Source organism: Acanthochromis polyacanthus, chromosome 7, assembly GCF_021347895.1.
Source record: "Acanthochromis polyacanthus isolate Apoly-LR-REF ecotype Palm Island chromosome 7, KAUST_Apoly_ChrSc, whole genome shotgun sequence".
NCBI lineage: Eukaryota > Metazoa > Chordata > Actinopteri > Pomacentridae > Acanthochromis > Acanthochromis polyacanthus.
The window spans coordinates 5,302,911-5,315,701 of NC_067119.1; the positions used below are offsets into that span (position 1 = coordinate 5,302,911).

Consider the following 12,791-nt stretch of genomic DNA (forward strand, 5'->3'; position numbering starts at 1 on the left):
GCCAGTACAAACCAATCGCCAATCCACTTCTTCTACCTTCTTAACTCTGCGTTGGGCTAAACTTTCATTTGTATCTCGGTTTGCCGTCTCCACGTGTTTGGTTGAAGATAAGGCACCAAAGGTCAGGAGTCAGACGATGTTTTCAGGTCAGGAAGTTAAGTGGAAGGAACCGTAGTCAAAACTGCAGCTTTTCATCAAAGTGACCGACTTCTAAAGTCTCAGCACAAAGGTAAAGATAACTCAATTTATGGGGAGGCAGGAAGTCCGTTATCAGTTTTAAAGACAAGTTTTGATGTCAGTCACAAAGTAATTTTGTTGAGGTTTGTCTCCAGCTTCTTGAATGCGAGTATTTCCTGGTTTCTTTCCTCCTTTTTTTGGGGTTAACCTGAATATCTTTGGACAAAACAAGACGTTTTTCATCTTGGGTTTTGGTAAACACTGACATACTTCACCATTTCGTGACCTTAACCAGCAAAGCCATTCATCAAGAAAGCAGGCAATGACATTATCAAGCGATGAAAATAACCAGTAGTTGCAGATGTGTGAACAGGTAGCTCACTGAGAAGTCTCGGTAGAACGCCACAAGATGAGAAAACCATCAGATTAAAGTTAAATCCTGGAAAATGGCTCGTTCAACAGGCGGATATACACAAAGAAGCAAGACATGTGGAGTCTTACTCATTATTACATATACAGAAAACTTCATATTCAAGAACTCCACCGTTTTCAATTTTCCCTTTACTATACGCTCCATTCTCTGCAATATTTTAGCTATTTTTTGCATTCGTAAGTATCATGCATCATCATTACTCCACCAAGGAATGTGTCGGAGTTTTGTGACGATCGGTGTCTGTCTGTTATTCCGTCTGTGCGCAACATTTCTCAAAAACGGAATAACGGATTTGGATGAAAAAAAGAAGAGTGGTAGAGGAGAAGAGAGTTGGTAGAGAGGAGAAAGAAGCTTGTTGATGATTATAGGAAGCGACTGGTTTCCGTTATTTCTTCCAAAGGGTGTGCAACCAAATACTGAGTTGACGGTGCCAATAGTTTTGTCCAGCCCATTTTTTGAGTTTTGTGTAAAATTAGGTCAATTTTGGTCTTCTTCTTCTGCTTTTTTGTGTTTTTCCAATGCACATAAGGAAAATAAACACATGCATACCAAAAACATTTGTAATTGCAACAAATTCAGGGAGAAAGGGTGCCAATAATGTCGGACAGGACTGTATATTAAATGGACACATTCTATGTTGCTGTGATTTCTGACCATCAATAACTAATAAACAAATGCTGCATTTCTGACATATGGGGGAATGAGCAGCCTTGGAGGAGGACTGCGCTCTCTGAGAGCTTTTCTAGTTAGCTTTGAGGCTGTATAACTGGCAGACGTCATGTATGAGGACAGCTGTCTAGAAAACACTCGTGAAAATGACGATTTTTGACGCGTCAGGACATTTCAGTCAAATTGAACGTGTAATCCCGTTAAAGCCATTTGGAGGCAGATTATTCAACAGCAGTTTCATCTCTTTCTGCTCTCTGTGGGAATTAAAACTGCTGACCAGACCCGGTTAGAGACAGAAGCACACATGGTGCCCTAATGGCCCCCAATGAATTAATTATACTAATGGCAGATGTTCATAAAGTCACAGTTATGTCATCTGGAGCTGCAGTTACAAGAAGTTCCTGCTTTAAAATATACAGTAGAGGAACATGTGTTTTAATTCACTTCTTGTAAATGTAAAACATGAACCCAAACAGCTCCATCTGTCAGGTCTCCACTATTGCGGCTGGAGAATGAGGTGGAGAGTTACGCTGTTGATAATTACGGGGTTATTTCTCTACAAAAATAAATTATTTACGATTTTTTTAAATCAATATTTCATCTCCGATCTTCTTCTGAAACATTGACCATCAGCCTGCTTCTGGTCTTCTGGTTCTTTGTAGAATTAAATCCAATCAATAGGCAGAAAACCACAAAACATGACTGAAAAAAACAGAAAATATGAGGTAATTGGACTTTCCGTGACTGATATGAAAACATAAATATTCCAGCATCATCTGCAAAACATTTGATCCTGCTGATTTTAGAGGTGCTGATGGTTTAAACTTAAACCATCTTAAGTTTAAACTGCTAGATAAATTGTTACTTTTGGCAAGAAAATGTATACTGTTAAGGTGGATTGGTGACAAACCTCCTACTGTTACTATGTGGTACAAAGAGATTTTTTCTGTGCTGCCACATGAGAGGATTACTGCAGTGCTGAAAGGCAATGAACAGTTATTCTTGATCACTTGGCAACCACTCATGGACTACCTTCCTGCGGAGAGTCATAATTTATTGTCCAAAGGATTTTCTTATTTGAATTGGAAGCCCTCTGGACCAAATACAACCACTGGACATACTCATCCAGATTGAGACTGGATTTAAATTTAATGGACTTTGGCAGGTGGACATAGAATAATAAGTTGAAATGAACATGATATGGAAATGGGGTACTTAATGTCCTATTTTATTTTATTGTAAATCTTTCTTTTGCTTTAATTGTATATATATATATATATATATATATATATATATATATATATGTCTTGTTCTCTGTATCTTTGTGGTTGTGTCCATGTATATGTCTTTAACTGTTACATTGTTCTAAAATTTCAATAAAACTGTTACTTAAAAAAAAAGAGGTGCTGATGGTGTCATTTTAAAATGATCTACGAGGGATTCCTCCCTCACCATTGATCCATCATTTTCCACTTCTTTTATTTACTCTGGTGACACATTAAGTTGTTTTTGTGGTTTTTGGAGCTGAAATCATGTTGTGGAAACGTTCCTCGTCCTCCCTCCTCATGTGATGCGTGTGTACACATCAAAAGGTTATCATCAGAAACATTTTTCATCGTCGGCTCTGAGTTCATTCTTTGCAGAACTTTGTGTTTTGTTTTCTGACAAGTCAAGAAGTGAAGAACGACCGCTGACATGTTGCACAACCGGCCCGTTAGCGTTCTGCTGGACGCTACAACACAAACACGCATGCCTTCGGCCGTTACGTAACCTCGTCAGGGCCGGCATCGCGCCTCTTCACATAGATAAACACTGAGGGATGAAATTAGCCGGCCGGCTGGCGCTGGGAGGCCGTTTGGAAGTGTTTGCGGTGAACTGTGAGCTACTTGAAGCGTCTCAGGACCTGCTGGTCTTGTGATTATTAGTCACGGCCTCAGCTTTGGCCTCCAGCTTCTGCTGCTGTCTGCTTGTGTGTGTGTGTGTGTGTGTGTGTGTGTCCTGCTGTGTTCATTTAATACCTGGTTTTCAATGACACGCTGTATAATCCTCCACAGCTTTGAACTAACAGGAGGAAGTGTGTGTCCTACATTTTATAGACACGCAACAAACACACACTCTTCGCATGTTCCTGTTCTGACCGCTCGCTCTATAAACAGACCGGTGACCTGCTAATGTCACAATTCGTACAGACGCTACATGGAACGGTCGGTCTGTCCGGCTGAGTGGGATGATTTATTTCTGAAGACTCCAGTTTCAGCTTCTAAGTTGATGAAGTAGCGTTGATGTTGATACAGATATCTCAGATAGTTGTCATTCTTTGAAAAAATAATCCCTCTTTTGACAAACACATACTATCTAGTAAAACTCACAATAAAGTTTTATTTAACATGTTGACTGTAAAAAACAAACTGTGTGAATTATGTGTGATCACAACACTACAGCATTTAACCCTCGTGCTGTCCTTACCAAAAAATGTTGTTGCCTTGTCTGAAAAAATTCCAAAAATTCAGAAAAAAATTCCCCAAGTTTATAAAAATTTGCAAAATCTTCAGGAAGAAAATTCCTGAAAAGCTTCCCTCAAAAGTTTTATTTTTTGAATAAAAAATCCACAAATTTGACAGTGAAATTCACTGGATTTTGGTTTATTTTTTTCTGAATGTTCTTAACCATTTTTTATTTGTTTATTTTCCACCAAAAAATGTTCAAAAATTTGATTAAAAAATTTTGAAAATTTGGAAGTTTTCACTGTGAAAATATATTTTTTTTTCCACATTTTTAAAACTTTAAAACGGGTCAATTTGACCCGCAGGACGACAGGAGGGTTAAAGTAGTATTTTATCATCTTTAACATATTTGTTTTATATATAACTACCAAATTTTCATGGTATCAGGTTGAAACAGAATCAGAAATGCACATTTACTGAGCTGCTGAACAAAGTGGAATATTGGATTTTACCCTCTGTCCTTATTGCAGGTCAAACTGAGCCATTTTAAAATGATTAAAGAACAAACATTTCTTTTATTGTTAAAGATATTTTTCAGCATGAAACTTCTTCTGCTCGGCTTAATAAGTGTAAACAACAAATAAAATGGCTTATTTCACATATTTACAAACCCACCGTTAACAGAAGAGGTGTTAATTTGTCATCACTACATAAAAAGAAAAAAATTCAAATTATTAAAATATGTATTTTTAAAAATCAATGGCATGTAAAACTACTGTATTTTACAATGTACATGTAAAAAAAGTTTTAACATGCATGAATCACTAAATAGTGGTAGAAATTGAGTTAATAATGAGATAAAATCAATGTTTATTGGGATGTTTTTTTCAACACTGCGATAATTAAACATGCTCCGGGTCAAAATGACATTATTGGTGTTCTTGAGAAACGAACTAAAAGAGGGTTTAAAAGAAAAAAAGTCAGTGAATGCAGCCAAAAACTGACATGAGTCCACTAAATGAAATAAAGGGCCACAAATAGCTGCCTAGAATATCATACATTTAGATTTAATAATGCTTCAGTCCGATTAAAACCAGGTTACAGCTTTTCCTCACTGTAAAAACTTCTCGGTCTGAAACCAGCAGCTTCTGTTCTCCAGTAAACCCAGAGCACATTATTATTGTTACTTTCATTCCTGCTGAAGCTTTTGTAACAGACACAAATGGACTGTGTGGGTTTGGATGTGGTCCATGTTCCCAGCGGTGGGCTGCTGATGTTGGAGGACGATCAGGCCTCAGAAGGACAAAACTCTTCGGCTTCCTTCAGAAACACGTTTACGTAACTTCAGACTTATGCAACCAGAAGAACGCACAGAGCTCATGTGCCACGTTCTTATCATACCTTCTCAGCAGGTTTACGCAACACAAATGGGGAAGAAGAAACAAATGGTAGAACAGAAAAATGTATGTATGCAGCAGGGTGGCAAACAATCCAGAAACGTCACTGCGACCGTTATCAGGTGTTTGTTGCTGCATCCTGCACATGTAAGGATGAGTTAAATTCCTATATTTTAGTGAAATTATTCGTATTAATGCTAAAACAATGAGTGTTGGAGCAGTGGTTCAGGCAAGGCTCCCGCTGATGAGACCTGAGCTCCACAGAAACAACATTATTCTGAACAGAAACTAAGAAAAATCTGCATAATGTGGCTGCACGAAAATGACTTTTTGAAGCCATTGCTGGCAAAATGCACCAATTTTGGAGATGAAATCCAGAATAAAGAACCAGAAATCAGGTAGTTTTGCACATTTGGCAGGCAGAGAACCACAAAACATGGCTGAAAAAACAGTAAATATGAGAAATCGAACTTTTCACGACCAATATTAAACATATAAATTCTGACATCATCTGCAAAACGTTTGATGTTGTTGATTTGAGAGGTGCTGACGTTTTAGAATTTTAAAATGATCTATGAGGAATATCTGCTTCACCGTTGAATTAACTATCATTTTTCTACTTTTTTAATGTACTCTGGCGTCATACTAAGTTATTTTGGTGATTTTTGGCTGCACCCTCAGAGCCGGTAGAATCGTCTGCACTAGAACTCGGATTCGACTCTTTTGACTGCACGAAAATAACTTTTTCAAGCTAAACGCACCAATTTTAGAGATTAAATCCAGGATAAACAACCAGAAATCAGGTAGTTTTGCACATTTAGCAATCATTGAATTACAAAACATGGCTGAAAAAACAGAAAGTATGAGATAATCTGACTTTTCATGATTGATATTTAAACATACATATTAAAGCATCATCTGCAAAACGTTTGATCTTGTTGATTTTTGAGGTGCTATAATCACGATTATTCAGATTTCGTTGCTTTGGTGCATTCACATGCAGTTTATTTGCATTTTAGTGTATAAATATTCTGCTTTTTGACATTGTGATGGATAATATTCAGACGTTTCGATGCAATAATCTTACGTTTTTTATGCTTTGGTGTTTTATCATCCATGTTTTTGGCTCTTTGGTTAATCAAATCCAGATTTTTGATGTTTTAGTGCATTAATATTCTGGTTTTGGGTGTTATGGTGCATCAAAATTTTAGTTTTTTTTATATTTTGTTGCAATGTTATCCTGGTTATTGATCCTTTTGTGCCAACATATCAGTTTTTAATGCTCTAGTGTGTTAATATTCAGTTATTTTAGTGGTTTTTAGCTAAATCCTCAGAGCTGTACGGTTGAATCATCGACCCTCGAACTCGGATTCGACTTTATCCGCTGCAAGAAAAGCACTAGTTATTAACTATAATTGAACAAACTACACACGTGGACAAAATTGTTGGTACCCCTCAGTTAAAGAAGGAAAAACCCACAATTCTCACTGAAATCACTTGAAACTCACAAAAGTAACAATAAATAAAAATTTATTGAAAATTAAATAATCAAAATCAGCCATCACTTTTGAATTGTTGATTAACATAATTATTTAAAAAAACAAACTAATGAAACAGGCCTGGACAAAAATGATGGTACCCATAACTTAATATTTTGTTGCACAACCTTTTGAGGCAATCACTGCAATTAAACGATTTCTGTATTTGTCAATGAGCGTTCTGCAGCTGTCAACAGGTATTTTGGCCCACTCCTCATGAGCAAACAGCTCCAGTTGTCTCAGGTTTGATGGGTGTCTTCTCCAAATGGCATGTTTCAGCTCCTTCCACATATGTTCAATGGGATTCAGATCTGGGCTCATAGAAGGCCACTTTAGAATAGTCCAACGCTTTTCTCTCAGCCATTCTTGGGTGTTTTTGGCTGTGTGTTTTGGATGGTTGTCCTGTTGGAAGACCCATGACCTGCGACTGAGACCAAGCTTTCTGACACTAGGCAGCACATTTCTCTCCAGAATGCCTTGATAGTCTTCAGATTTCATCGTACCTTGCACACTTTCAAGACACCCTGTGCCAGATGCAGCAAAGCAGCCCCAAAACATTACTGAGCCTCCTCCATGTTTCACCGTAGGGACAGTGTTCTTTTCTTCGTATGCTTGGTTTTTGAGTCTATGAACATAGAGTTGATGTGCCTTACCAAAAAGCTCCAGTTTGGTCTCATCTGTCCAAAGGACATTCTCCCAGAAGCTTTGTGGCTTGTCAACATGCATTTTTGCAAATTCCAGTCTGGCTTTTTTATGAGTTTTTTTCAGCAGTGGTGTCCTCCTTGGTCGTCTCCAATGAAGTCCACTTTGGCTCAAACAACGACGAATGGTGCGATCTGACACTGATGTACCTTGGCCTTGGAGTTCACCTTTAATTTCTTTGGAGGTTGCTCTGGGCTCTTTGGATACAATTCCAACGATCCGTCTCTTCAATTTGTCATCAATTTTCCTCTTGCGGCCACGTCCAGGGAGGTTGGCTACTGTCCCGTGGGTCTTGAACTTCTGAATAATATGAGCCACTGTTGTCACAGGAACTTCAAGCTGTTTAGAGATGGTCTTATAGCCTTTACCTTTAAGATGTTTGTCTATCATTTTTTTTCGGATGTCCTGGGACAATTCTCTCCTTCGCTTTCTGTTGTCCATGTTCAGTGTGGTACACACCTTTTCACCAAACAGCAGGGTGACTACTTGTCTCCCTTTAAATAGGCAGACTGACTGATTATGAGTTTGGAAACACCTGTGATGTCAATTAAATGACACACCTGAGTTAATCATGTCACTCTGGTCAAATAGTTTTCAATCTTTTATAGAGGTACCATCATTTTTGTCCAGGCCTGTTTCATTAGTTTGTTTTTTTAAATAATTATGTTAATCAACAATTCAAAAGTGATGGCTGTTTTTGATTATTTAATTTTCAATAAATTTTTATTTATTGTTACTTTTGTGAGTTTCAAGTGATTTCAGTGAGAATTGTGGGTTTTTCCTTCTTTAGCTGAGGGGTACCAACAATTTTGTCCACGTGTGTATATAAAGTCTGCAAAGTAACACTAATCTTCCTATCGTAGCTGCAAAATTATGCTAGGCTAGGCTAACAGTCTTCCCAGAAAAACGTCTGCTTCCATGTAAATAAATTATGTTTGTCTCTATTTTATGACTTCAAACTTTTTTTGGATTTTAAACTATAAGGTAAATTAAAAAAAACACCACCTTTTGATTTACAACTATATGATGAGATTTTTATTCCACATAGCAGACCTTTAGTACCATTTAGAAGTCTGTCAGACACATTATTGTGTCTTAATGAAGAAGGACGGCAAACACAGCTCCTAATGAGAGACGCTCAGCTCGTTAATGAAGCCCCACCTTCATTAAAATTCACACTGTTTGCTCTCCTGCTCCGGTTGTCACGGGAGACGCTTCCCCGTTAGCGGTCAAAGGCTGCCGGTCCATTACGAGCCATTTGGCGGCGTTTTATTCGCAGGTTTATTCTCCTTTAATTAACATCAAAGAGAAAATTATCTGTCATTAAATTACTACAGGCTTATTATCATTCGGCAGAAAACATGGAGGGATTAAAGCTTTTTCTTCTGATTTTACTTCATAGCTTCTACAGTTTACAGTTCATTTGTGGAGGTTTTATACATGCACACAGGGTGAAGTGAAAATCAATTAGGATTTAGGCACTATTCTGCCTTTTATTATTGGATTAATCCCACCGAGGCCCCGATGCATGAGCGCTAAGCCGTGTTTGGTGATATCATGGCGGCCCTTTGTTTCTTTGTCCACGGCGTTAGCATAATCCTCAGCCAGCACCTGCCCACGTTACACCTGAGCCTCTGAAGGAGCGAGGTCGACATGAAATCCTCCCTGTAGCTCCTCAGCAGAAAAGGGGAATGAACCCCAGAGTGGATTATCTGCAAGATTTTTAAGAAAAAAAGATCGGCGGTGTCTAATGTGGTGGGTATCAATTGAGCTAAAAAGTCAGAATTGTGACCCTAAAATGGCTCCGTCTAGTCATTAATTAGAGCAGTGCTTCATAAAAAGGTTAAATTTACCGCAAAATATTAGAAAAAATGAAATATACTCTATATCTTCATCTAAAGTTGGCTGTACTAGTATTTCAAAATATGTAGCTCATTGTTTTAACCCTTTGAACCCATATTATTACTCACTGTGGGCTCATTTTTCTCTTTGCAAACAGCACAAGCATGGCGACACAGGCAAAGAAATCAAAATTAGTTTAATTTTTCTGAAGATCTGTTTTAGAAAAATGGGAGAAACCTCCAAGAGCCCACAAATGTTAACAGCACCGGGGTCTATCTGCCGTGTGGAAACACAGCCTGCAGTTCAGCCGAAAGTTCTCAGAATTTTTGATAAATGACTGTCAGTCTCAGCCGAGTCAGTCATGGCTTAAAAGCTTCAAAGAAGAGTGCAAATTTTTTTTGTTTTTTACAGAAATGTTATATTTTGGGGGATTTTTTTTTTTTTTTTTTTTTGGACGAGGCATGATTTTAGTTGCTGTGGGCTCATTTTTCTCTTTGGAAACAGCACAAGCACTGCTACAAGGAGAAAGAACTCAAAAGTAGTTGAATTTTATGATTATCTATTTTAGAAAAATGGGGGAAGAAAACTGGAAGCTCCAGCATTTTAAGAGCCCATGACTGTTATCAATACTGGGGTACAAAAAAGGTGCTAATTGAGTTTTTATTTGTTTCTATATGGATCTTCTATTTGCGATGTGAAAACAGCAGAAAATTCCCTGAATTTTTGATAAATGACTGTCAGTCACAGTTGAGTGAGTCATGGCCTAAAAGTTTTCTTGAGGAGTGCAGAATTTTTGCTTTTTTACAGAAACTGTTTAATTTTGGTGACTGTTTTTTAATGAGACATGTTTTTACTCACTGTGGGCTCATTTTTCTCTTTGGAAACAGCACAAGGTTTTTATTTGTTTCGATACCGATCTTCTATCTTCGATGTGGAAACAGCAGAAAATTCTCAGAATTTTTGATAAATGACTGTATGAAGCAGTTAAGTCAGTCATGGCTTATAATTGTCATTGGGAAACACAGAATTTTTTGTTTTTTACAGAAACTGTTTATTGTTGGTGATGATTGTTTTTTAATGAGGCATCTAGAAAAAAATGCTACCAACAGGTTTTACCAACAGAAATTCACATCAGAGATGATCAGATGATAAAAATCAGACAGTTCTGTTTTTCTCTAGCTCTGATAGATGTTGTAATTATGTAATTTTTTTTCAAAGATATCACACCTTTTCAAACCCACTGGCAGGTGTTTGGTGTTCAGAGTGTTACTGAAGTCTGACTCGTCTTTTGTTTCTCAGAGCAGCTGAAAATCTTGGACACGTTCCACCACAACAAATGCCACCAAACATCAATAATCCGGCCTGGCTCTGGCTCTTCGCTCTACCAAAGGGCTTCTAAACAGGCTTTCATGATCAGGCTCACTAACACTTATTGTACCTGTGATCCAGCAGCGTCCCGCCCACCCACCTGCTGCCGCCCGTCACCGAGGCCGGGCGACGGTGGCCGGGCCCCAGGGTGCTCTGGAGGCCCGTCACGAAGGCCGACGCTTTTATTGTTTCCTGATAAATGGGCAAATAGACGAAGCCATAAATCCGCCGGCTTCGTTCGGCGCTGCCGGGATAAGTAATTAAATAAGTCATGTGCCAGTTGGCTCGGCTTCAGCGCCTCCTCTGATGGATCCAGCCAGGAAAACAACCGGGAAGCTTAATAATTTCCTTTGTTGCTGCTTAATTGGCTTTCTGCTGCGTCTGCCAGCAGCATTTGCATTACACAACAGCAAAGACGTCTTTGTGGAGCACGCTATCGTCGACAAAGAGGGAAGGTTTTTGCCATCTGCCGTGCAGGGGAATGCCTGGATGCTTTAATTATGGCAAGAAAATGAAATAAAATGAGCAGAGAGAGGCTCAGAAACAATAACAGAACCTCTCACACTTGCTGCTTGAAGGAATTCTCATCTGCAGGAGTTTAAACTTCATTAAAACTCTCATTCTTTGGTGCTCTTCACCCCAAAAAGACTCATCCAGCTGTAAGAAGTCGATAAAATCGCGGTGACTCACCAGTCTGTTGTCCAGCAGAACTCTGTCATTGGTTAAAGTCCCAAAAATAGTTGTCTAGAGAGGAGAAAACACAAGAAATGTTGTGTTATTGTCATGCAAAATGTAATTAGTCATCACTGGTATTGATTTGAAACGGCAGAATAATGCTGCTACATGTTTAATTTTACATTTTTTTAATAGAAAGCCCCAAAATGTAATATCTGCCAGACAATGTAAGTTTAGAATAACCACAGAAATGTATTAGAAATAGAGAATAAAGCTTGTCGATGTTAAAAAATGCTGGATAAAATTTAATAATTTCTCTTTATATGGAAAAAAATATCCCATGAAATTATGCTTTTTTAAAAAAAAACAACAACAATAAATTCAAAATGAAGCTGTTTCAAATGTAAGAAATGTGAATATATATGAGTTTGAGTCATTTAGGACATGGTTGAGTTTATTTGGGACCGTTTTTTTTAGTCATTTTGGACAAATTTTGAGTCATTTTTACAATTTATGAGTAATTTAGCACAGTTAGCATCCGTATGAGCACTCTTAACGGTTTCATCCTACCAATTCTGATGTACAGATGTGAATTTTGGAACATAAATAATAAAATGTCAAACAAAATCACAGCAGCAGAGATGTGGTTTTACATGCTACGTGCGTCTTATCCGGCCAGAACAAGCGATGAAGATGTTTAAAATGACTAAACACAAATTATACGCGACTGAACAAACTTAGGAAACGGCAAGCAACATTTTTTGGAGACAGAGAATGAAAATGATTATGCTAAATGGCACGGCACTTGATTGATTAATCGATTAGAAACACTGTCAGCAGCAAACGGGGGTCATTTTATGCAACGCTGCAGGAAAAGTAGGTTAAAAGAGAGCCTGTTTTGTCTCAACAAAACTATTTACAGCCCATAAGGTTGCTTATACAACTGGCATGTTTCTGGAGGGACTTTTGGAGGTTTTTCTTTCTTGGAAACTCCCACAGTTTAGTCAGCTGCTCCGTGTGTAGATAAATAAAGTTTACCTGAAGGCTGAGCTACAAATCAAGCTTGACATATCCAGGACTTGTTTGTTTAAGCCGGCTTAAAAAAAAGCTAAAACCCCAAACGGAGCTAATCGGTATTGTTGTCAGCTTCTTTGTTAACGAGGTTTTCTTCAGCAGATTTAGTTTTGTCACGTAAAAGGAGACATTTCAGGCATTTTTTGACTCTTCTTCTGCACAAAATGGACTGAAAACTTCACACAAAAGCAACAGTTGTTATTCTGGAGAGCTCTGAAAAATATTGAAATGTCAGTCGACGGCTGCACAATTCATTCAAATGAAATTGAAATAAAGGAAACGACCGTGACTTAATTCAACGTGTATTAAAGTCACACGGCAACTTTCCATCGTGTTTTCATCAAACTGCAAACAAGAAGAGTCTCTGGGGAGATTTAACGACAAAAGCATGCTGGGAAATCTGTTAAAATACTGGATTTGTTTTGGAAAAACTACATTTAATGAGTTAAATTAACTCATTCAGTTTTTAATT

General features: G+C 37.9%; 1 protein-coding gene across 1 annotated transcript in view; it reads right to left on the reverse strand.

Annotated features, from left to right (window-relative positions):
- rasgef1ba (RasGEF domain family, member 1Ba) overlaps positions 1 to 12,791 on the reverse strand; it is a 169,998-nt gene that overhangs the window by 121,582 nt on the left and 35,625 nt on the right. The window contains exon 3 of the mRNA XM_051950397.1: positions 11,261 to 11,314. The gene's annotated coding sequence lies outside the window, so the exon portion shown is untranslated. The remainder of the gene's footprint in view (positions 1 to 11,260; positions 11,315 to 12,791) is intronic.